This window comes from Empidonax traillii, unplaced genomic scaffold, assembly GCF_003031625.1.
Source record: "Empidonax traillii isolate 1590-97213 ecotype Southwest subspecies unplaced genomic scaffold, ASM303162v1 scaffold176:size2985712, whole genome shotgun sequence".
Classification (NCBI taxonomy): Eukaryota; Metazoa; Chordata; class Aves; order Passeriformes; family Tyrannidae; genus Empidonax; species Empidonax traillii.
The window spans coordinates 1,974,962-1,997,979 of record NW_020955369.1 but is presented as its reverse complement, the minus strand read 5'-3'; the positions used below and the strand labels follow the sequence as shown (position 1 = coordinate 1,997,979).

Sequence of the window (23,018 nt, the reverse complement as noted above, 5' to 3'; positions counted from 1 at the left end):
GTCAAGCAAAATTCAACAGTGTTGTATAAAAACTAACAGGCACTGAAAGAAGTAGTTTGAACTTTTGTAGTGTGAACTATTTATGACCTTTGTTGTGTTCTAAATGAATTTAAAAATACCAGAGAAAGAGATCAAGTCATTGTGGACAACTCAATAAAACCTGTGATCTCTGTTAAGGGTTTAAGTGGCCTTTCTCATCCCCTTATAAATCATCAAAATAAGAGAATCCCCTCACCACAAAACAAGAATAAATGACAACAAGATCATATCTGTGTGATAATAAACTACATACAGTACAGCTCATAGCATGTAATGCAGTATCATCTCTTATTCTGACCACTGTGGTAGAGAATAAATGAGCAAAAGGAGAGAAGAAAACATCATATTTCCTAATAAACATGTTGTGCCTCTTTCTAAAGTACAAAAATTAGTTAAAAATTAGTAAAAATGACACAAATTTTATGTATGCAGAAATAATATGTTTTCTTTACTAAGTAGATATCTGAATGCCAGCCACTGCAAGAGGTTCCAAACTTGTAGGTGCTACAATGGACAGTCACACAATCACAGCAGCAGTCTTTACACAGTGTACCTCCAAGTGGAAAACATGGGCAGAGGGTAAGGAAAAAGTAGAATGAGCATCTTTTTTTAAGTATTAAGTACAAAACTGGTTAAAATAGACTTCACGGAGACAAGTGCATTATGCTATTGCTCAAACAACTGTTCTTTTAAAAATATTTCAAAAGTAAGTGGATTTGCATAAATCTATTGAAAGATGTTGATTAAGGTGGTCGTGATTCCGTCCACTGATGGAACTTCTGGTGAAAAGGATTTGGCAGGGAAGGGAAGTAAGAGGTCTGATGCTGCCCAAAGAAGTGGTTGAGCCGTTGTTCCTGGAGGTATTTACAAGGTGTGTAGATGTGGAACTAAGGGACATGGCTTAGTTGTGGACTTGGCTGGATTAAGTGTTGGACTCAGTGATCTTAAAGGTATTTTCCAACCTAAATTATTCTATTTTTCTATGATTTTATCCTCTTTTGTTAAATTTGTGTGTAAGTCAGACAAGCTGGCATGTATCTATTGTTCAGCGTAAAGGTCCAGATTTTACATAAAATTACGTTGCTGTCTCACCTTTTGCAGGTTGTTCCATATCACAATTACAGCAAAGAATCTTAGAAAAACCCCAAAACAAAGAAGTTAATTGAAGCCTCGTAATAGTTACTCTTAACTCCAAGGCAAATCGACGCACCACTATTTTTTGTCTTCTTTGCTTCATTCTGGATGTTGTGTCTTGTCCTAAGTCCTTTCATATACTTGCCAATGCCTCTAAATTCCTAAATTTCCTGATTTTGAGATGAAAATGTTTTTGTCAATGAATAGTCCTCTTAATTCCCAATTACTTCCTGTTCTCTTCTATGTTTTACAGTATTTCCATATCCCCATAACAACCTTGAGTCCTTGAAAGGTCAGGTAGAGGGATTCTCACGGTGATGTTGCTGTTGTGATCTTCTTTCGATCACTGTCTAGGCAGATGAATCCTTGAACTGCTGCCATGCTCAGAGGTCCATTCTCTCTATTGATTCTTACCAGTGATGTGGTTCTTTGACTTCCTTGTTTTCATATGAAAGTGCATAAGAACTGGAGCTGAAAGTGATCCATTTTGCTTAGTGAGCCAGTGAAGGGTTGGTGAATACTCATGTTTGGTGTGAGCTAATTTTGTAGACATTAGCCAATATCTTGAAATAGTGTTTCATTGTGGAAAAGAATTCCTTGTTACACAAATAGAAATTCTTACTTCCATCTCACTCCTACGTAGGACTGTGTAAGGAAAAACTCTCGCTTTTGCTATGGGGGTAAAGCCCAACAACTACTTGTAGGCTATTGTGCAAGTACTTAAAATATTTACCTCTGCTGACAGTTCTTCTCCAGTCTGTGTGGTCTAATCACACCTCTTGTCTTTCTCTGAAATTCCTCCAGATTGTCAAAGTGTTTCTTATAACAGGATGAGCTAATGAAAATTCATTTGACTGGTACATCTCATTTTAGGCTAATTTTGGCTATACCTTGGTAGCCATGGCAAATGGGAAAATGTTCTCCTACAGTTTGTATATCGGTTATCTCAGTGGATCAAATTCATATTGGAAAAATGTTAGTGCAAGCTTTCTGGCCCAAGACTTTCTGAGTATGCTACACAGTAGTTTACAGTTATATCAAAACAGAAGTACAGTTGGGTTTTTTAAACTCTGTTCTCCCCTTCAGCATTACATTTTCCTTACATTTTCTGGATCCAGTCCATGTGTTACAGGTTATTCCCCACAAAATTTGAAATTAGCTTGTTATCCAAAAATAAGTCCAAATATTCTTTATCCGTAGGTAGACACAGTCAGATCATGTTTGTATACCCAAACGTGAGGTAGAATTGTGACATTCAGGATCCCAACAATCAATTTATTTTGTGTTAATTCCTGATCAGTATTTCTTCCCCTTTTAGTCTGTAAAGTGCATACTGGTATTGCTCATGAAGCTGGCACTGGTACTTGTCACTCTGGTTTTCCTATTGATCTCTTTTCAAAGCTGCTAAGAGCATGAGGGTAATTAAAGCCTTGATTGCATGAAATTCGCTTCAGTGCAGTATGTATGTGCTTAAGAAAACAGGGTTTGGATGACTATGAAAGACTTCCAAATTTGAATTTCATACATGGTCTGATATTGAGGATATCACAAAATCTCCATTCCCTATCCTGCAGAGGTCCTCAGTTAAAAGCTGGTATTTGTCCATGCTTACCATGCTTGAGTGTCATCTCAGGTACTGCTGTTTCCTACTGTGGATAAAGGGAAACAGCAGTTCAGTGACAATTTGGGTAAATTCTGACTGTAGTTCTGAAGCAGAGTGGTGAATAGACCTTAATGTAGGACATGACTGAGTTTACGCCGATAAAACCCTTTGCTTGAGATCCCTTTATCCGATTTCTTTTGAAGTGAGAGTGTGGTCTGTGAAAGAAATGTTATTGCTCCCTCAAGTCTATTTTAACCCTTTGGGTAATAAGCTGAAATGGACATAGGTTTGGTGGACTTTACTCCCACACCTAATGACATCATATTTGAAACTCTTACAAATCAAAAGAAAATTGCTGTATTCAGATTAGACAATGAATCTTTTCTTTCCTGTTGAGAGCAGAATACAACCTGGAGGAAAACAGAGTGAGAAGATTCCAGGGCTCACAATCATGAGCAGTAATAATCGTACCAAGACTATAGATGAATGAATTTGGAGTGCCACTTGATAGTAGTTTGTGGGATTTTTTTTAATCCAAATGTGTATTGGTTTTAAAGGGATGCAAGATACTGTATTTTTCTTTTTCCAAAAATTATAAAAAAATTTTAAGAAATGCGATTAATAATGAACAGTATATTTTTATTGCTCCTTTACCCCACTCATAATCTGGGAATACATGAATACGAGTACCAAGACTTTGTACAAGTAGTTTTCCCTGGAATAAGGGGAAATGGTGTGCTGATGTCATGTAACTTGCTGCACATTCATTGAGTGTTGAGTGCCTGGTATTTAAAATTGAAAGCTGCTGCTATGAGTTCACCAGAGTACACCAGTAAAGTAGTGACAGGAGTGCAGGAGGCAGTTTTAAACAATTGAAGTCTGTTAAGAATTGGTGGAAAGGTAGAAGTTATAAGCCTGTCCTCATGTATTGTTTGCCTCATGCTTTCTGATGCTCCTCACTGAATAATGAAAATGCTTGTTGACTTATTTGCTGAATTCTGAGAATGAAGCAAGTGTGATGGCACTGTTTGACAGGCTGAAAAAATACTGTGCTTCAGCATGCTTTTGAAGAACTCTAATATCATCAAGGCTTAACAGTGCCACTTTTCCATGGAAAAGCATCGCGTGGCCCTTCTCTTGCAGGTGGATTTAGCAAAGCAGCCTGCCACTTCTCCCTTGGATTGAACCACTTCATAAATCAGGACTAAGACATTTGGCTACATCACAAGGGGTTTTTTCTCAGCACAGGAAGGCTGCAGTTACCTAACTAAAATCCACAGAAAATTTTGGTAATTCATTTTTCAAATAACTATGCCTACAATGTCTGTACCTGTACAGAGGTATAATGTTTCTTTCTAAAAAAAGAAGCACTATAAGACTGTCAGTTGCTGGTTTAAGGCTTTAAGAAAAACTTTTATGCTTGAGTAGTGTAATATAGTAGTATATTTACTTAGTTTCCTTTCTATTTTATTAGTGGAATAATTATCTCTTTAAACTTGTCAGTTATGTATTTTATGACATGTAGGGCACAATAGCTTTTAACTATGTTTATCAGACTCACCTAGGGACAGTATCTTCAAACTGGCTTTCTGAACTTCCCAGATGTAGTTGATATATGTGATCTTGTCATTAGGAGTTTATTTATAACTTTTCCATCTTTGCAAAGCTCCCAGGTTGGATCCCAAAGGATCACTAGGCGGAGAGGGAAAAAACCCAAAAGTAATTATTAAAAAACATTTCTATCAGTTAGCTACTGCTGTTGGGTTTTCTTGGCTTTGCTTTTTTGTCTTCTGGGGTACCTGCACTCAGCAAACTTCAGGGTCTGACTATGTGAAGTAGTTCATGTGTTGGTAACAGCAGATTCCTTGCACCAGAGAACTGATGTGCAAAGGCAGTGCAGTTGCAACTGCTCATGTTGAACAGTGTGGAATTTGACCCTTATGAAAGAATTGCAGAGAGGCTTTGAAATCACTGCAATAATTTCCATGGAAAACAGAGAGGAGCTGGGAAACAGGGAAGTTTTACTGAATATAGAAGAACAGCATGTTATACTGCTACCTGTCCTTTGTGCCCTCTGTTGTCCTTCAGTTTCTGAAAACAAGTTAAAACAAAATTCTCTGATATTTCGTTTTTCCCACCTGGCATCTCTCTTAGTAATATAAAAACGAGTTCTCTTTCCTTATAGCCGCCTGATAGTCTTTTGTTAGAAGGATCATCCATGCTTGTCTGATTCAAAGGAAGACCTTTGGCATCCATATATATGCAGTGTTGAAGTCAGGATCCAGAGCAAAGAAGGCCCTTGGTTTTAACCCATTAAGGCAATTTTTATTCTACATAATGGATTGAAATTTTTGTTCCTCCAATTGCTGGTTATCCTACAGGCCTCTCACCTACTGGCATGGAAGCACAGGTTTTTAAAGTGAAGTACAGCTTTTACCTCTTCAGGAGGAAAACAGGTGCATTAACTCTGCAAATTTCCTGGGAAGGAAGGCCTTCATACAGCATGATTTCACACAGGGAACTGTGCCTTTCAAGGTGCCACTGCAATCTGATAATCAAAAATGAAGAAAAGATACCTTATATTCTCTGATGCCTGCATTTCCTCAGGTCTGTGCTCAAGGCCATATTCTCTTGATGATGAGCAGATGAAGTGCTTTAAGATAACACTGTGCATCAAATTCACTTTATTACAAAGGAAGTTATGTTTTGGGGGCTATTTTAATGGTATGTTAGTGGGGACTTGGGAAGGTTTTTCTCCTATGTGCAGTAATTCCTTGAGCTGCCTGGTTGCACATGTTGCTGGTCTCTCTCTGCCAGCTGGTGGGTTCCCAGGCAGAGTCTGTCGCATGCACACGTCACACGGATTCCCCGTGCACTCGCAAACGCTGCGATCCCCGGAGGGGCGTAGTCCTTTGGGGGCTGAAATGCTCAGCCCTTGTGATGAGATGTTCTGCTTAGGAATTCAGGGCACAACATAAACCTAGCTGTGGATCATGCCGTTCCACCTTCTTTTTTTTTTTTCTTTTTTTTTCATGAGCACTGGATGTGATATGTTTCACAACGATATGCTTCGTCTTATGTTGTTGCTCTCAGATGGCGTGTGTGAGAACACAGCATCTCGAAAATGATTTACAAACACGGGCGCGGTGTCTGATGGCACTTTATTTGTGAAGGCAAAGGCATATGTTTGCCTTGTGGTGTGTGCCCGTAGATCAAAATGCAATGAAAAGTGAACTGACTACATCAGTATAAGGCGTGTTACTTCCGGAAAAAAAAAAAAAAAGGCAAAATGCTGAATGCTGTATGGAGATAACATACAATTTATTGATTCTCTCTGTGTGGTTTATGGCTATAATGGACTTTATGAAAACCCTAAGCCTGTCTATTTTATCTTTGTAAATAATTGACTGAGAACACTGTTCTAAATGGGATAAGTGGAATGAGATACATGCAAGGAGAAGGCTGTTCGAGTAATTATATGTATACAGTACATTTCGGCCCTGTCTGGCAAAGTTCAAATAAATTTCTTCATGCTGTCTGAAAATCAGAGATGTAATTTTGGTTCAAATCTGTTGTCACAACTACCCTTTGCTCCACTGTAATTTGCATTTCAAGTGTACTAGAATCTCTGAGCACCTCCTTTGGTTTTTTACTGTTAATACCTTATTTCACAGTTATTTATAGCCTTGCTGTATTACTTGACTGTTGCTAATATCTCATTTACTATTCTGACCACCTTGAACAGCCCTTTTACATGATACTTCCTGGAGTGTTTAGTCTTTTATCCCCTGGCTATATCTTCTAATTTCTCTCTGGCTGTAAAACAATCTCATTTCTTTGCTCCAGAAAGTATTTTAATTTTGTATTGCAGGCCTCAACATGGATGCCAGGGAGCATAGTAAGGCTAATGCATGGTCGGAAGATGGACACCTTTAGTGTCCTAAAGAATTGAACTTGGAGAGGCCACAGCTCATAGAGCTCCTGGTTCCAACTAGGTATAGACCCACATATATCCTACGTAAGTTCACGTTGCCACTGAATGGAGAAGTCCATCCTCTTGCCAGTGGCGCTTATTTCCACCTGGCTTTTTGTTCTGACAGTTTATCTGACTGCTGAACAAGCCAGATCAAGGATTGATCCTGCTACAAACTAATCTTGTATTTCTTCTGGTTTGATTTTCGGGTCAGCTCTCTAACCTGCTTTATGATACAGCTTTAAGATGCAAGTGTCAGCATAAGCAAGGTGGAGGAATAAATGACTGAGGTCAGGAGGGAGAGCAGAAAGAACCCTCACATTTGGCAGATGTTCTGCTTTATGCTACGCATTGAAGGTCCTGGGTCGCACACTCCCTGAGAACTGGCAAATGGGAATTGCTGCCTTGCACAGGAGCAAAGGTCTGCCAGAAAGGTGATTGGCAACATCAGTCATCTTTAAATGGCAGCAGCTTCTGGCTCACTGTTCAGTTTCTATTGACAAGCTCTGTCTTTAATAGGGGAGATGTGTGTGAAGTCTGGCACTCCAGCCTTTGTAAGCTGTTCATCCCTGCTGCAGAGCACCCAGTGGTAACAGGTTACATAAAGTACTCTCTGCGATGTAAACTGGCATAAGTAAGTGCCTTACAGAAGATAAGCATAATTACCCAACCCCCTAGGTAGAAGCACCCATAATGTTTGCCAAACAAAAATTCAGATAATCGGAATATCTGGTTTAGCACATTGTGAAATTGGCGTGTCGGATCTAAAAATCTCTGGTTTGGTCTTTCTAGCTCGGTGAGTTGGATTTCCAGTTGGGAGATTCATTCAGCAGAGCTTAGGTTTTAAACCAGATATATATTAACACCACCAAAGCATTTGCCTCAGGGCCTGCCATGGGAGTTATATTCCTAGATAAATCAGAATACCATCTGTACTGCCAACTGCAATGTGAGAGAGTTAAGCATGGTTTTTTAAGCAACCAAAGGCACCTAACAAAAGTGGATAATACCTCTCTCCAGGCTACTGTACTTTTCCTAGACTGTCACAGGCCTCTGAAGAGTTTATATCAAATTGTGGCTCTAAGTTACCCAAACCTAACTTACCTTAAACCCTAAGCAGGCAAGAAGCAGACAGTGTTACATCATGGACAATAAGTGATGTCTGAATTGGTAATAAATCCTGATAGAGGATTTGCCTATAAAGGCAAATAGTTTTGACAGCACAAAATCTGATTACAGAGGACTGCTGCTGGTGAAACAAAAGAACTGTGGTGAATGGATGGTAAATGAAGTTTATACTGTTGAACTGTGCTGATGATTTTGGCAAAGCTGATCATGGCAAACCCTGCAGAAGTTCACTCGTTGGGCACCAGCAGCTTCTGTTCCGACAAAATTCACTCCCTTTTTTGATACTTACATTGGTTATCTGGCAAAAACTCAACCATAGTTGAGTTACAGGTAAATACACATCAGGGACTGCTTTCCAGAAACATTACAGTTAAGTGAAAACTTAGATACTTTTAATTTTAGAATGTTTACGTAAATCTGTACATGTTAATGGACAGAAATGCATGTCTAAATACCCTGAAGTTTACCCTGCAGTGATTGGTAATTACCTGGTTATGAGTTGTGCATGTTAATTTTTGCAGATGATTTATCTGGTTTATCTGGCTTTTAAAGACATTATATTTTCCTTCTTTTCTATTTTTTTTTTAATGCTCCTATTTTTACAACAGAGCACATATAGAATTCCTACAATTATGAGTGAATGGGGGAAGTGCAGGCAAGAGTAGGCAACGAAAAGGAAGAGCTGAAGGAGAGGTAGCTACTCAGTTAATCTGTGAGGAGAGATAACTGGCAATAACATGAAACCAGTGCAGGGATGTGGCCAGAGTGGCAAGCAGAGAGGATACTTTTATCAGCATTGTTTCCAAGCAGCTATTACAGTAAGTATTAACAGAGGAAGAGAAGCAATTACAGCAGTGAACCCTAACTGAATTTTGAAATACCTTTTAATAATGTGCAGTACAGGAACTGCATCTTTACCTAAGCAACTGGGACATGTTCTGGATGTGTCTTACTTACCTGCTTTGAAGAGAAAGATAAATCCAGAGGCAAATTTTAGTTTCATTTGTAATCGAGAGCTCGTGTTTATGAATTTGTAAATAAGACCTGGCATCGGCACTTTCAGTCTTGCAAATGTTTTTGTTAGTGGGGCTGGGCTGTGCACAAAACCCTTCCATTGTGTGTTTGAGTGCCTGATTTGTCTGAAAAATAATCAAAGATACAGATTATATGAGCCTTTAATATTCATTGTTATTTACCTCTGGAAGGTTCAGTTGTTTTGCTTTGTGATTGCTTTTCTAAAAGGATTGCTGCATTGTAATCAATTTACTGTGTGCAGTTTTAAATGTCAGGGACATTTTTGTTACTTAACCTGCAGACTCATGCAGGAAGGGATGAGGCAGACTTTTTGAAGTAAGGCTATTTTAAGGTTTAACTTCTAAAAGATTTCAGGTTCAGCATATCCAAGGAGAGTATATACTTTTTTATTTTTTACCCTTTTTTTTTTAAATTAAAAATCAAGCTGCATTTCAGGAAGCAGGTAATATGCATTAATTCAGATATAGTTTTTTTCCTTTCATTTTTCTGATGATTTTTTTTAAATTTCATAAGTGAAAAAACTAATGACTGATCACTTTTGAATATTGACACTATGTTTGAATATTTGGGGGAAAGAGTTTCTCATCAAAATACATGTTTGAGTGTATAATTCAATTAAAATGTCATAATCATAAAACATTTGAAGAAGCAAACTGCTCTGTGCACTAATTTGAAGAAAAGAACTTTTTAAACAGAACTCCATGGAGCTTTTGTAGATATGTAGGCCTCTCTTCACTGCTGGTTGAGTTTATTTAAAGAGCTTTTCTAGTCACCTTTGAACCCAAATGATTTCTCCAGATGTACCGAAGTGAACAATGTAAAAATCTTGCTGCTTCAGCAGAACAGGATCCAGCTGGCAGGGAACTGGATCTGCAAGTCATTGGTTACAGCTGTGTTTCGATTTATGTGATGGTTGAAAAAATAAATTACTGGATTAAATGGCTAGAAAGAGGACTCTTTGTTTAGCCCTTGTGTGGGGACTGAAAGTGTTTATGGTGCTGTTTTCTTCAGAGCCTTTGCAAAGTAAGCTGGACAAATAGACTTATTCAAAACTTCTCTGAAATGTTTTGCATTCAGCTTTATTTCTTTACAGAAGAAACTGTATGTTTTTGTATAATGCTCTCAGCCAGCAACCGCTTTTAAGGTCTTTTGGCCTTCGAGAGTGGCGGTCGCATTTGAGCGATGTCTTTTAGGCATTGCAGTTTATCACTGGAAGGCAAGTTTCCTTTTGTTAAAGGTTTTCAAATGCATTTCTTGGCATGCACACAAATACATGTAGGGACTCTGTCAAACTCATAACTTTTTAATGGGTTTAATATTTCAGCTTTGTATACCACTTACCTTTTGCTCTACATAATAATGCTGATGTAATTGTAAATTGGGTGCATAATAATTTACAGAGCAGGCACAATGAAATCAGAAACCAATGCCAAGTGTTTGGATTATCATATATCTTATTTTAATGTTCTAACGATGGTGATTATGTCTTATTACCTGATATCCTGATTCTGCAAAGATTTGCATGCTTAATTTTACTGAACAACTCCACTGTCTTTGATAAAGCTGAGTGGTACGTAGAGCTTACAAAGCTTTGTTAGCTATTTTGCTAAGAAATGTGTGTTTGGTTTTTTGTTTGTTTTGTTTTTTTTTTTTTTTTTTTTTTTTTTTTTTTTTTTTTTTTTTTTTTTTTTTTTTTTTTTTTTTTTTTTTTTTTTTTTTTTTTTTTTTTTTTTTTTTTTTTTTTTTTTTTTTTTTTTTTTTTTTTTTTGTTTGTTTGTTTTTTTTAATCTTTATGAGGTTATGGTCCTGTGAAATCCCACAAGCTGCCTTTTCTACTGGAGGTAGCTTGGATTCAAGGAGTTGAGATGTAACTTCACACACTGAAGTCCTGACTCCACTGAAGTCACTGGGCATTTTGCCACTGATTTCTCTTAGGCTACAATTTCACTTTTAGAACTGGATTTTAATGCTTTTACTTAGAACAAATATCCCAAGACCCAAAAGGGACTTTTCTTGAGAAACTGCTTGTGAAGTGATATGCTCCCAAATGTGAACAAAAGATTTGGTATTAGACCAACAGGAATTTTGAAGACTTCTTGCAGAAGCTATGAAAAGCTAAATAATAGTATAGAACTTTCAGTCACGACAGACAGTGAGCATATAGTGCATTTTTTAAAGCTCTAGCTGGCTTTCAGCATAATAGTTTGCAAAGCCAGGAGCTTTTCAGCACTTAGATCTGTTTATTCAGCAATATTTCCTAGTAATTATTTTAGGCTGACCATTTAGTTTCATTTTACAGTCATAAAGCAGTCCGTAGCTGTAGCTGAGTATCGGTTCCATTCTATTTATTAAAACATTTCTGAAACAGTGCAGAAACATGGGAAATTATGGTTGTGATTAGATCATAAGTGTTGTCCTATCAAGATCTAATTACTTTTCTCAAAACGGTTTGCACAAATCGTTTTCAAAGGGCTGCCTTTATAAAATCCTACAAAGTGCTGACCAAGAAGAGCTAAATACCAGAAGAGGAGTTCTTTTCCAAGGCAAAAATGAAATCAAACAAGTTGACCAAGTTCCATCATAAGCCACCCTCAGAAATACCAGAGAGAGGCTTAAAATATTTTAAATAGAATATTTCCCCTCCCCCCTTTTTTCTTGTTGTCCCTGAGAAGCATTATTACATTAAGAGCCATGCGACAGAAAGTCGTGGTGATGCAGAATAAATAACCATAATGTATCAAAAGCAGACAAAGGTGTGATTGATCTGTCTGGAATTGGCAGACTCTTTCGCTGTGTCAGGCTGTTTCTTTGATCAATGAAGGTATAGCCTCTGACCTTTAAAAAAAATCAATGGGATTGATTGAAAGGAGAGAGAGAACTATGAGAATGCAGGATAGCTTTAACCTTCACTGTCTAGAAAATTTAAAATATTCCAGTTTTGCAGGCATGGAACCTGCTATTTTATATTTTCTTCTTAAAAGGCTTCGCTTTTCCCGAGCCTACTTTTGAAACCTCTTAAAACAAGGCTGTAGAAATGGTGTGTCTGAATGTTTCTCACAAATGTTTATCTTCAGATCACATTGTTAAGAAAATAGGAAGGTTCTTTCCTATAGCAGAATTCTGTACATTCTGTTGCTGTTTGCAGCATGCACCGAATGTCTTTAGTTTCCTTTTATAAACTCGGATTTTTGTGTGGCATATATGTGTCCAAGAACTGGTGCTCTGAGAAATAGTTCAGGTTGTTTCAGAGATGTTATTCATCTGAATAAAGTGACTTGTACTGCGCTATTTCAGGATCAGTCCCACTGATGATTGCAACAATAGTGTGCAACCAGCATGGAGGGTTGAATTCCGGGAATAAACAGCATCTTTTGGTGATCTAGTTCTATGTAATCTTGCATTTTGGTCAGTTATATATCTATGTATATATATACATGTGTACCTAATTAGTCTGGAAACAGTAAAAATGTTATACTAGAAAATTTATGAAACTGGCTTTTTAAAACAGTGCTTGGCACTTTACATCTTTCTTACTGAACAGACTGCAAATGCAGACTTGACTGCTCAGTCAAAAACAGTTTTTTGAATAGTGGGAGTTTCATTTTAGTACTGGGCCCTTTCTTCACATTGTGCCGATGCTGTGTTAAGCAGTAACACAAAAAAATTAGTGATGTAACTATAAAAGGTGTTCATAAATAGAAAAGTTAATTCATTCATTATTTCATGCTTTCAAAGCTGAAGGAAACACAGATCAGAAAAAGAATATATATCATAGTGGTTTGTTTTCACAAATGATTACTTTTTTTAATTGAAAATGTTGGTGAAATCAAGGTTTATTGAATAGTATTCATACACAGAGTAATTCAAACTGCAATAATTTCTGCTGTCATGTGTCTGTGTTTTAATAAAGGGCAGGTAAATTGACAAGTCAGCAAGGAGACGGTATAATAGCATTTCTTGAGTGAGATAGAGCTTGCGTAGGAAGAGAAGGATATTGCTGTTTCTCTGTAATTTTATTTCTGTGATTTCCTTTCTGTAATAGATTGCGTAGGCTCCATATATTTTTAATACTTCATAATCAGGTGGGAATTTCAGCTAAGTTACAAAAGGCACTCTTACTAAATAACAAGACAAAATCTGGGTGTAGCATTTCTAAAGAAGAAAATAGGAGGGTAGATTTTGTGTGTGTGTGACAGATCTGGAACTAGATAGCTGTGGGAATTTTCTGAAGTCTTTATCCCCTTGATGTTCATCAGCGAGGTGAGAAGGTGTTATGACTCTTCTAAGTCATTTACATGCTGCATTAACAGAAACTAAACCTTTTATTTCATGAGTATCCTTTCCATATGCACTGTGATGAAGAAACTTTTTGCTTCTAGAAAAAGAAGAAGCATGAGTGTGTTGCATCCCTGTGGGAGCACACTGAGAATATGAAGATGAGAACTGTAAAATCAGAATAGTGTTCGATATTAGTGCACTTTCCCCCTCCTGTTAGATATATTCTGATTTTGTTCCAGTAATATTTAATTCTTGTCATCACATTCTCCTAAAATTATTATTTGTTATTCCAGAGAGTCCTTATCTGTCACACAAAGTTTGCATTAATATTGCAAATCACCTTACTCTTGCTGTCTAAGAAACAAAAGGCTCATCCCGTGTTTGAGTGGGGTTTGATAACTGACATGCATGCCCAGCCTCACCTCTCCTCCCTCTCTGTCCAGAAGTAATAATCCAGGAAACGCCTTCTTTTTCCTTCTTTTTTTTTTTTCTTAATTTTTTTGGTGCTTTCAGCAATGGCTGCTCCTCTTTCTGTTCTTCGTGGACATTAACTGCATCTTTCCAGTGTGGATGAGGATGCTGTCCCCTTGTGGATGATGCTCACAGTCTTAGCTGCTGCCTGCAAAACTGAGCAGTGCCCTTCAGCCAGTTTAAGGTGGTGTCTGGTGCAGTGCATTCATTTAGCATTACTAAAGGACAAAATTAAGGTTCTTTTTGTATCTCATGCCCCTGTCAGCTAAATCTTTCCCAGAAAAGAGGCAAAGCTGAGGTCATTTTTTTCCATCTGTGAGGGGTCAGTGACTGCAACAGTCGTTCCTGGCTGAGGCATAAGCCTGTTAAAAAGCACCTATGCTAGCAGCTGAATCATTTTCTAGGCCAATTTTTTATGTTTCAACTAATGAAAACAGCTGGGTCATTAAATCCAGCAATCGATCTCCAATTATAACCTGTCTTGGACAGCACGGCGCCCTGCCCCGCCAGGTGCCCTCCCCGCAGACAGACCTTCGGCCTCTGCCTCTGCCCTGAGACACCAATTTGCTGCCCCATCCCACAGCCACTTTCTTGCATTTCTAGGAGCACAAATTCCTCCCCAAAATATCACTGCCATGGCACGGGGGCTAATTGTGCCGTTCGGCATTCAGGGTGCTGTGTGGACCGAGGCCACTCCACATTCGGTCTTTCCAGCTGGGAAGCAGATCTATGGTTAAAAAAGGTGTGGTTCTGCTTGGAAACAGAGGCAGTGTGTGCAGGCAGTGATGTAACTGTAAATCTACCGGGGTTTTCTTTCATTATTATTATCTGGGTCTATCAAGAGAATAAATCAAATTTAAGAGACCAAAATTCCAGATACCTGCTACCTGGATTCTTTCTTTCCTCCTGAGAAAGTGAGAGTACGATATGTGGCAATTGATGGAGCATTTTTATGAAAAGCTTTTCGATCTTTTCAGGGCCTGCACAGGAATTAAAAAAAAGTTAAATGGTTGACATTTAATCTTCATACAGAGAATAATAATTACAGGCAAGAATTTAAAGTGGTTCTGCTCGTAGTCAAACCTGATGGTTCTTTTCTCCTTGCATTTCATGAGGATTTACTGTACTGTGGATGCAAAATGTAAATGATGGGCAATTCCGTGAAATTCAGACATGCACACAAAACTGTCTTTCCAACTTTTTCACACTTACCCTCAAACTGAAAATGGATTTTCCTGGTGGCTGATTAACCAGAAATGAGTTGTTTCTAACTAGGTTGAGGGGAGGAGGATTCTGTAATATTGGATTAGTGAAAGGAGTGAACAGCTTCAGTTTAATTCAACTAGTCTTCTATTTTTAATCTCCAAGGAAACAGCTGAGTTGAATGTTAATTAAACAGCAGTCTTTGATCCACCCAGCCACTCCCGGAGGCATAATAATAATATATAAGGGCACAGCAGCAAATATATAATAGGTACACTTAAAGGAGTGCATCTAATCTCACCATATCCACATTTAAAACATTTCTTGCTGACCCACTCTTATGTTATTTAAATAGGGGAAGGGAAAAAGAGGGGGAAACGCTAAGTAAGTTAAACTTTGATGGTCTGAAGGTAGGGCAGCAGAGCAAGTGTGAGTTCCTATTTTGAGGATGTATAAGGGTTAATGATTAGAAGAGTGGAATCAGGAAAGACCTTAAGCCCAGATCTATGACAGTGGTAATTGAGCTGATTGATTACGACATCTCGTTTCAGACGACTATTGATTTAATCTAGTCTGCAGTCCCATTGGCCCCAGAGGTGCTCCCGAGTGAGGCTCAGCACTTGAACCTGGGTACTCTTCCCTACTCACCGTCTGGATATAAATTTCCAGAATCTGCAACCATTTATAATTTTCTCTCATCTTCATGCTTTTATTCAGGAGCTTCTAATTTCATCAGGCTAATGTTTTTAACCATTGAGGGGACAGACACAGGGAAAATGAAATGGCACAGACTGAAAAGGGTGTGTGTTTTTTTTTTTTTTTTTTTTTTTTTTAAAAAAAAAAGGCAAGGCAGAGAGCCGGGGCTATGTGGCTAGTATTTGCATCTGTTGTTTCTGATTCGCAGAGCTAGCAAAGGCTGCTTTTGGAGGCAGTCCACAAAGCTGGGCTATCAGTAGGCAGTTTGCTGTACGCGCACGTTCAATTATTAAAATAGTAGACTTTTTTTTTCTGTCTGATAGCCATAGCGAGGTCATGACATTAATTTATCCAGGGTATTGTGGGTAACTATACAGAAAAAAAAGCATAAAGGGCACAGATGCTGGAGCAGCAAAAAATGGATGGGTCTGAGCAAAAGGAGATTAAGAGGCGATGACCAATCTAATGTACGTATAGCAGTAAGAAGCCGGCATCCGTCACAGACTGTTGATGGCAATAAGTATTTTAAGCCATGCTGTGCATGTGGTAATTTTATTTTTTTTTTCATACCTCAGTAAATGCTAAGCTGAATGCTGTAATCCTGTATTTTTTCAGTTTCCCAAATCTGATTTTGGTCTTGTTTTTGTTGTCTCATGCTTGGCGTTCTTCGCTCGCTCTCTGTCTGTGGGTGTGTGTCTGTCTCCGTCTCTCCCTTTTCACTGAGATTACAAACTTAACTGTTTCCTAATTGTCTACGTTCCTCCGTCCTTTTCCTAAGAAATTAATTGCCATCACCACGGCCGGTCATAAGCGCATACTAGCTGGGCTTAGGGCGTGGACCCCGTCATTTTGGCTTTCTGTCTTTACTTCGGGGCTGCGCGGTGTTTGCCTTTGGACCTTTCCTGCAAGTGGATGCCCTTCGCGTTTGCTGCTGCCCTAAGGTTGCCAAAACCTGGCTACCTGAGCCGGGACTGCGGTGCAGCACTGCATCCTGGGACTTGCCCGCCCGGCTACGCCGAGTGCTTCTACGGCACCAGGCAGCTCTGAGAATTGGCTGGCGAATTGCGTATCACCTGTCCCCCCCTCTGGTAAATAGTTTTTATACCGCGAATCACAGTGGCGTGGTATTGTCTGGAAAAGTAATTCCCAAATACTGTTGGCGTAAAAAAGGGAAAAGCCGAAAGACTGTCAACACCGTAAGTCATTAAAGTCCCTTGCCTTAAGAACAAAGGAACAAGGTAAAACTGCACACAATAATTATGCTCTGTGGATTTTCATAGCCTGTCAGACAACTTGTGCCTGTGTTTCAGTTACCAGCCTTTGTGCTTTGTTTTGTGTTGTGTATTTTATATACGCGTCTTGAGTTTCTCTGTGTGTGTGTATTTGGTGTACGTGTATGTGTTCAGGCTTCTCTACCAACACGGAGCAAATACCATACAGAAAAAATACACAAGTGTAGCTCAAACATGCATTTTCAGGACTCAGTGTGGTGGTGAGAGTGTATTGCCATTGTTCTCTCTCGCAGTGCTCTCTCTGACGCAAGCAGCTTCTATTTTATATTTTATTTTAATTAGGAAGTCTAAAAAAAATAATAATAATTAAAAGAAAAAAAAAAAAGGAGTAAAAAAAAACTGGCTTACTCCAGTTAAATGCCAACTGAAGTCCAGAAACTCACGGTTTCAGCACAGTGAATGGTGATTCAGACCCTGGCAGGGTTTTGGCTATGAGACAATTCCTACTTATAAAGAGCACAATGAAGGGGGGGGGGGAAGATAGCATTAATTTTGAGGAAGATTAATATTAGTCTTTTAATGTTCATTATTTTCTGAAGAAGTGAATCCTTGTAGCTTTTGAGAGCTAACATGCCCTTCCCACTGGTATTTATTCGAGCAAAGGAAAAAATGAAGAAGGCGTAGAATAAACTCCTAAGACTGTTCAAGAATTACTGGCATTATTTCTCTCTGCATCACGTGTGAGCCTGGGTTGCCTGCTATTCCTGAGGCAGAGGATCGAGGATGAAAGTCTGTGTGTCAGAGCCTGTTTTCACAACTGCATTTGGAGATCTGTCTTATTGATTAGGAAAAAAAGGGGGTGGGAATAGGAGTGTGAGGTGAGGGGAGGACCGACTGACTACTGGCTTATTGCAGCTCAAGACATTTTCTTCCGGAAAGATGTCAAACAACTGAGACACAGCAACAGAGGAAGTAGAAAGGTGGAAAAATAAGAAGAGGGACCCTTTGGAAGAAATGAAGGCATTCCTTATGAGAGCCTTGAGGTTTTTTTGGTGTTTTTTTTTTTTTTTTTTTCTTCTAACATCTGACCCACAAGGGCTAGAGTGACAGCGTCATGCAAATGCTGCAGTCCAGCAGGTCTGAGAGAGGGTGGATGCTAGAGAGTGAGTTAATGTTAATGATGAGTGCAGTGAAAATACCAGCCGATACCACCCCCTCCACACACAACTGCTCTGAGTCAGCATCCGCTGCTTTGCCTTGCCTTTTTGTGCGTGCGTGTGTGTGTGTGTGTGTGTATGTGCGCGCGCATGTGTATGTGTGTGTGTGCGTGTGTGTGCTGGTGACTGTGTGTGTGCATGGAAGGTAAAGCCAGTCAGTCAGTGAGAAGCAAAGGTACGTTCGAGAGCAACTAAAATCTGACTGATTTCCATCTTCAGAGCATCAGATGTATTCCCTAAAGAGGATGGGTCTATGCGATGGGGGTGGTATAATTATGTTAATGTCATATTTATAGAGGGGAGAGATTTTTCATTCTAATTATTGATTTGAAAGCTGTGGTCAAAATTGTTTGTTAAATCATGATCAGCTTTAAAAAAAGAAATTGAATGAAATCTAGGGGCTGCTATACATATATATCTCTCTCATATATATATATTTTGTTTCATTTAACTATTTTGTGTCTGAGGCATAACTGATTGAATGGTGCACAGTGACAAAGAAACGGCTCTTATATAATGTTGCATTATATCATCAGCTGAAATAATATTTTAAATAATCCAAAATGTTCTGAAATCTGAAGTATCAGTGTGGAGGGGAGGGTGAAGGGCAGGGTGGGGGTGGGGGGCACTGGCAAATCTTTTCTTCGGCAGAGTGCTCTGTACAGCTTTCTTGTAAATGGATGATTCACCTGTTCGACCAGCAGAGATTCTAATTCTTCCCCCCCTCTTCTCTTTTTTTTTTTTTTTTCCTTTTTAAAGCTGAACGGCTTCCCGAAGAGCACTGAGTTTTCTATGCCAGATTCTGCTCCAGTGGCTAGGACCTTTATGGCTGCTGTTTCTTTTGCTCTGGGATCTGATGGAGAAAAAAAAAAAAAAAAAACCACGGTGGATCCTGTCCCTAAAGTAGAAATTTTCTTTTTCATTCTGCAAACAAGGCTAAAGATCGGAGGAGAATGAATGCAAAAGTAATTCAGGATTGTGGTCGTGCCATTAAAAGTATTCGGCTTCAGAACAAAATCATTCGGGAAATCCGAGCATTTCTTCTTTACTGTATCGACAGTATTTGAAAGTTATGTGTGCTTTGAGTAATCTGGTTCAAGTGACAACAATCTCTGCATGTCAATGTTTTCTGCAGCTTATGGAGTGAAGTTTAGTTTTGCCATTGGAAAGGAAGAAGCTTTTTGTAGCAGTCTGTAGAAGGATTAAATGTTGAACGTGGGGAAGAGGCAAAAAGTGAATACATGCCCAAAGGTTATCCTTGCATCGTGAATGGGTTTAAAGTACTCTGCAAACCAGGGCCCACCTGAACAGTACGACTGAAATTATAATGGGGAAATATTTCAATTAGAAGCCCCTTAACAAGCATTTAATCCTTCTTTCAGGCATTAAGGAAAATATAATAAAATTGTTACTGTACAAATCTGTTGGAAGCAGATTTTAACCCATTTATAAGAGGCTTCCCTCTATTCCCCCCTGCATTATAATAATACGACTGCTTGCAAGATGAGGCAGTGAAGATTTTTTTTTCCTGTGTTCTTTGTTTTTGCTTTTCAAAAGTTAAGGACTGTACTCTCAGAAAAGTCTGATCGGTCAGCTGATACATTGTTTGAATGTATGTATGCGTCTTGCCTGCTTATTTGATCTTTTCTGCCCCCTACTTGAAACTGTGATTTGTCTATCTGGGGGGAAGGAGGGGTTGCTGATTTGGGGGGGAGGTTGTTTTTAGGGTTTGCTTTGGGGTTGTGTTTTTTGTTTTTTTTGTTTTTTTTTTTTTAACTATAGCAGTGAAAGTTTTGCTGACAGCGGTTATGACTACTAAGCAGTTCAGTTTATTGGAAGATGAATTCTACTGGACCATGTCGGACTTTTCCTAGTCCCTGAGACCCTAACTTGTGAGGTTTTTTAGCAACAATCACAAGTCAGGCTCTTGGGACCTAGGCGGAGGGGAACCAGCAGCTTTGGACTGTGATTGTTTCTCTGCAGAATTTAGAGAACCAAAGGAGCTTTCCTTGTCTTGAAGGGTAAAAAGGAAAATATACTTATTTCAAATGTTAAGAAACACAACTGTTCCTAAAAGAAAAAAGAAAAAAAGAAAAAGAAACTAAGCAACTGTTATCCATTGTGCAATGTTAGGAAGTTACATATTTATATGTTTAGAAAATTGGTCTAAATGTCACGTAACATTTAGGATTAAAATTTAATCTGAATACCAGTTTGCACCTAAAGAAAAAAAACAAAACAAACCCAACAACAAAAACAATTCCCACTCAAAACTGATACTAAAATATACAAAAGGCTTCTAACCATAATATTATTATTATTATAGAAAATTCTGATAATTACCACAAAGTATAGAGTCATCCTGACTGTTGCAGCATTAACTTTTAAAACATAAAACAAAAACACTGATGTTTGAGGCCTAGAAAACATTCATTCTATTGTTTGAATAATGATTTCAGTCTACAGGAAAACTGTTGCTTAGCTTTTCCTGTAACATGGGACAAAGAGTATTTTGTAGTTAATTGCCATCTTTTTTCTTTGTCCAAGTGAGAACACAATATGGCATTTAAAATATTCCCTCATTTAATTTACATTTTAATCTGATACTGAATATTGGTTTAAAAATCATATTACAGCATTAAAATCACTTTGCACCCAGAATCACTTTCTTGTACCAGTTCAACTTGAAGGGTGCCACCCATACTCTAAGTACCAGTCTCGACTTCTAGCTTCTCCATCACTTTTTGCATTTTTCACTCCTCTGACAAAAAGCAGTGTGAGCTTTACATTGTCCCTCATGTGTTAAGTACTCCACTAACTTTGCATAAGAAGATTCACAAGCACACAAGGTATTTCACAAGCAACACTGTTCATTAAACTCGAACTTCCTATCTACAACACAGAATTTGATTTGTATTTCTTAATATTTTATAGGCGGGTTAGTTCTGAGCAATTTTTCTCTGTTTCCTGTGACTAACCAACATGCTGCAAGACCTTGTTGATACATCAGACTTCACTGAAACAAAGACTTCACACAGATCAGGCATCTAAACTATTTGTTCATTTCAGAACTGGTATTTTGGCTGCAGTATATTTTTTCCACTTGTGTGGGAGGAATTGTGTTTTATTGTAAGCATCAACACTATTGTTAAAATAAATTGTTCTTATCTGTTAGTATAATACTTTTTCTTCTTGTCTTGTTTTCTTAAGAGACAGAAACTGTGCACTGTACATAGTTTTCAAGTTGCTCAAGATATAATTAGTCTTTAAATAGTCATAAAAATATTGCCTTAGCAATTACAATGATGATACTGTTCCTGTAAATATGCAATTCTTTTCTTTGTAAACTGTCAGTCCCACGTGCTAAGAACACCCAAAAGAGCTACTTGCAAAAATTTAGATACAGAGGTAACTTTTTAGCACAGACATGATATTCAACATTGACTCCTGTTTCAAATACTCCAGTATTTGAAAAGCAGATCTGAATGTGTTCTGGAAAGGCGAATGCACCCAGCTAGGTGCTACTCTCCTAAAGCCCTTCAGTAGCAATTGACATGTATTCTGTACAGCAGTTTTCAGCCCTGAAAACAGATTATTTAGGATACTGATCAGTTGAACAGGTATTCTGTTCATTCAAGCTGTATAATGAGATAAAACCATCTTGCGTGTTAGTATATACATGTCAATATGCAATTTAAATTATTCATAGTATTTATCAAAATAAAAATCCTTATAGGTCTAATCAGCTATATGGTGCACGTCTCTGCATATTAAAGATTTTCATGGCATTTATTTTTCAATCGGCAAAATTTACTTGAATGAGGGTAGTTCACATTCAGCACTCTGAATTCGCTTTGCATTTAACACTGTAAGTGCAGCGAAGGTGAAACTGTAGTGTGAAACATTTTGTCTATCAGCCTGAAGATTTCAACTATGCTCTGCTCTGCACTGAAGATGAGAAGAAAATGAATTATTAGAAACTCCTGCCTAGTGTATTTGCTGCTACAGCAAAAGCTGTAAATATCTAGTCCTGCCTCTGCATTACTGCTTGAACTGGGATGACTCCAGTGGCTCTGGTCTGCCCATCGTGCTCAGTGCTGCCCCTTGGCACAGAGATGAAAAGGTTGGTGCTTCCCCATCCTCTTTTCCTCCTCCCTCTTCTTCCCCAGTCCTGACACAGCCAAGCCAACCTCAGGTACACAGGTAGGGCAGAGGTGGATGAAAGGGAGGGAGAATCACGGTCTTCACTGGGGCAGAATTCCCACCAAGACCAACAAGATGTAGTCCTGGGACTATGGGACAATGCCTACAGACACCACACAGAAAGCAGTCTTATTTACCCTGTGACAGTATATGAAAGCTGTCTCCATTAGCACAGATAAATAGAAAGCATCATCTTCAATATGCTGTGCGTAGATATATGTACAGAATTTCAATATACTCTCATTTCTATATGACTTGATGTTGTTTCAGTTCAAAATGCATTTAAATGCTATTTAATATGTGATTTCAGAGTAATCAGCTTGTGCTACAACAAAAACAAAAAACCAAAACACAAGCTCTTGCAAAGGGGGAGGAAGAGAGAGGGAGAGAGAGAGTGAAAATGATGTGTGGTGCATACAAAAAAGGAATGATATTAACAATTCGATGAATTCCTAGTTGGTAGACCAGACTGAGCCAGACGCATATATTAACGGCTGTCTGCTGCTGATGTGAGCCTGCTCAATGCGGTGGAAATGAAGGATCACCTACTCCCTGACACCAGCTTATTTGTACGTTTTAATTTTAAAAAGGAAAATCACTGTTTTACATAAACATCTTAACCCCTACGTGATTTTTTTTCTTTTTTCCTCTCTCATATTGTTTGCTAATTTACTGTCAACCTAAAGTGCTGTTTAGCTACAGCCCAACAAAAACATCAGTCAAAAAGCAGAGGGAAGTATTAGCTTCTCTTTTGTCTGCCATGTACAATTGAGTTATTATTATGATAATTGTCTACTTTAATTTTT

The 23,018-nt window shown here is 38.4% G+C and overlaps 1 long non-coding RNA gene across 2 annotated transcripts; it reads left to right on the top strand.

Moving 5' to 3' along the window:
• Window positions 1–17,331: 17,331 nt before the first annotated feature.
• Window positions 17,332–21,191, top strand: LOC114058561. Of its 2 annotated transcripts, none has more exons than XR_003571478.1 (2): window positions 17,332–17,835; window positions 18,769–21,191. It is a non-coding gene; the product is annotated as an uncharacterized LOC114058561 (long non-coding RNA). The 2 variants fall into 2 exon arrangements; XR_003571477.1 differs by having other exon boundaries at window positions 17,332–17,955.
• The last annotated feature ends 1,827 nt before the right edge of the window (window positions 21,192–23,018 follow it).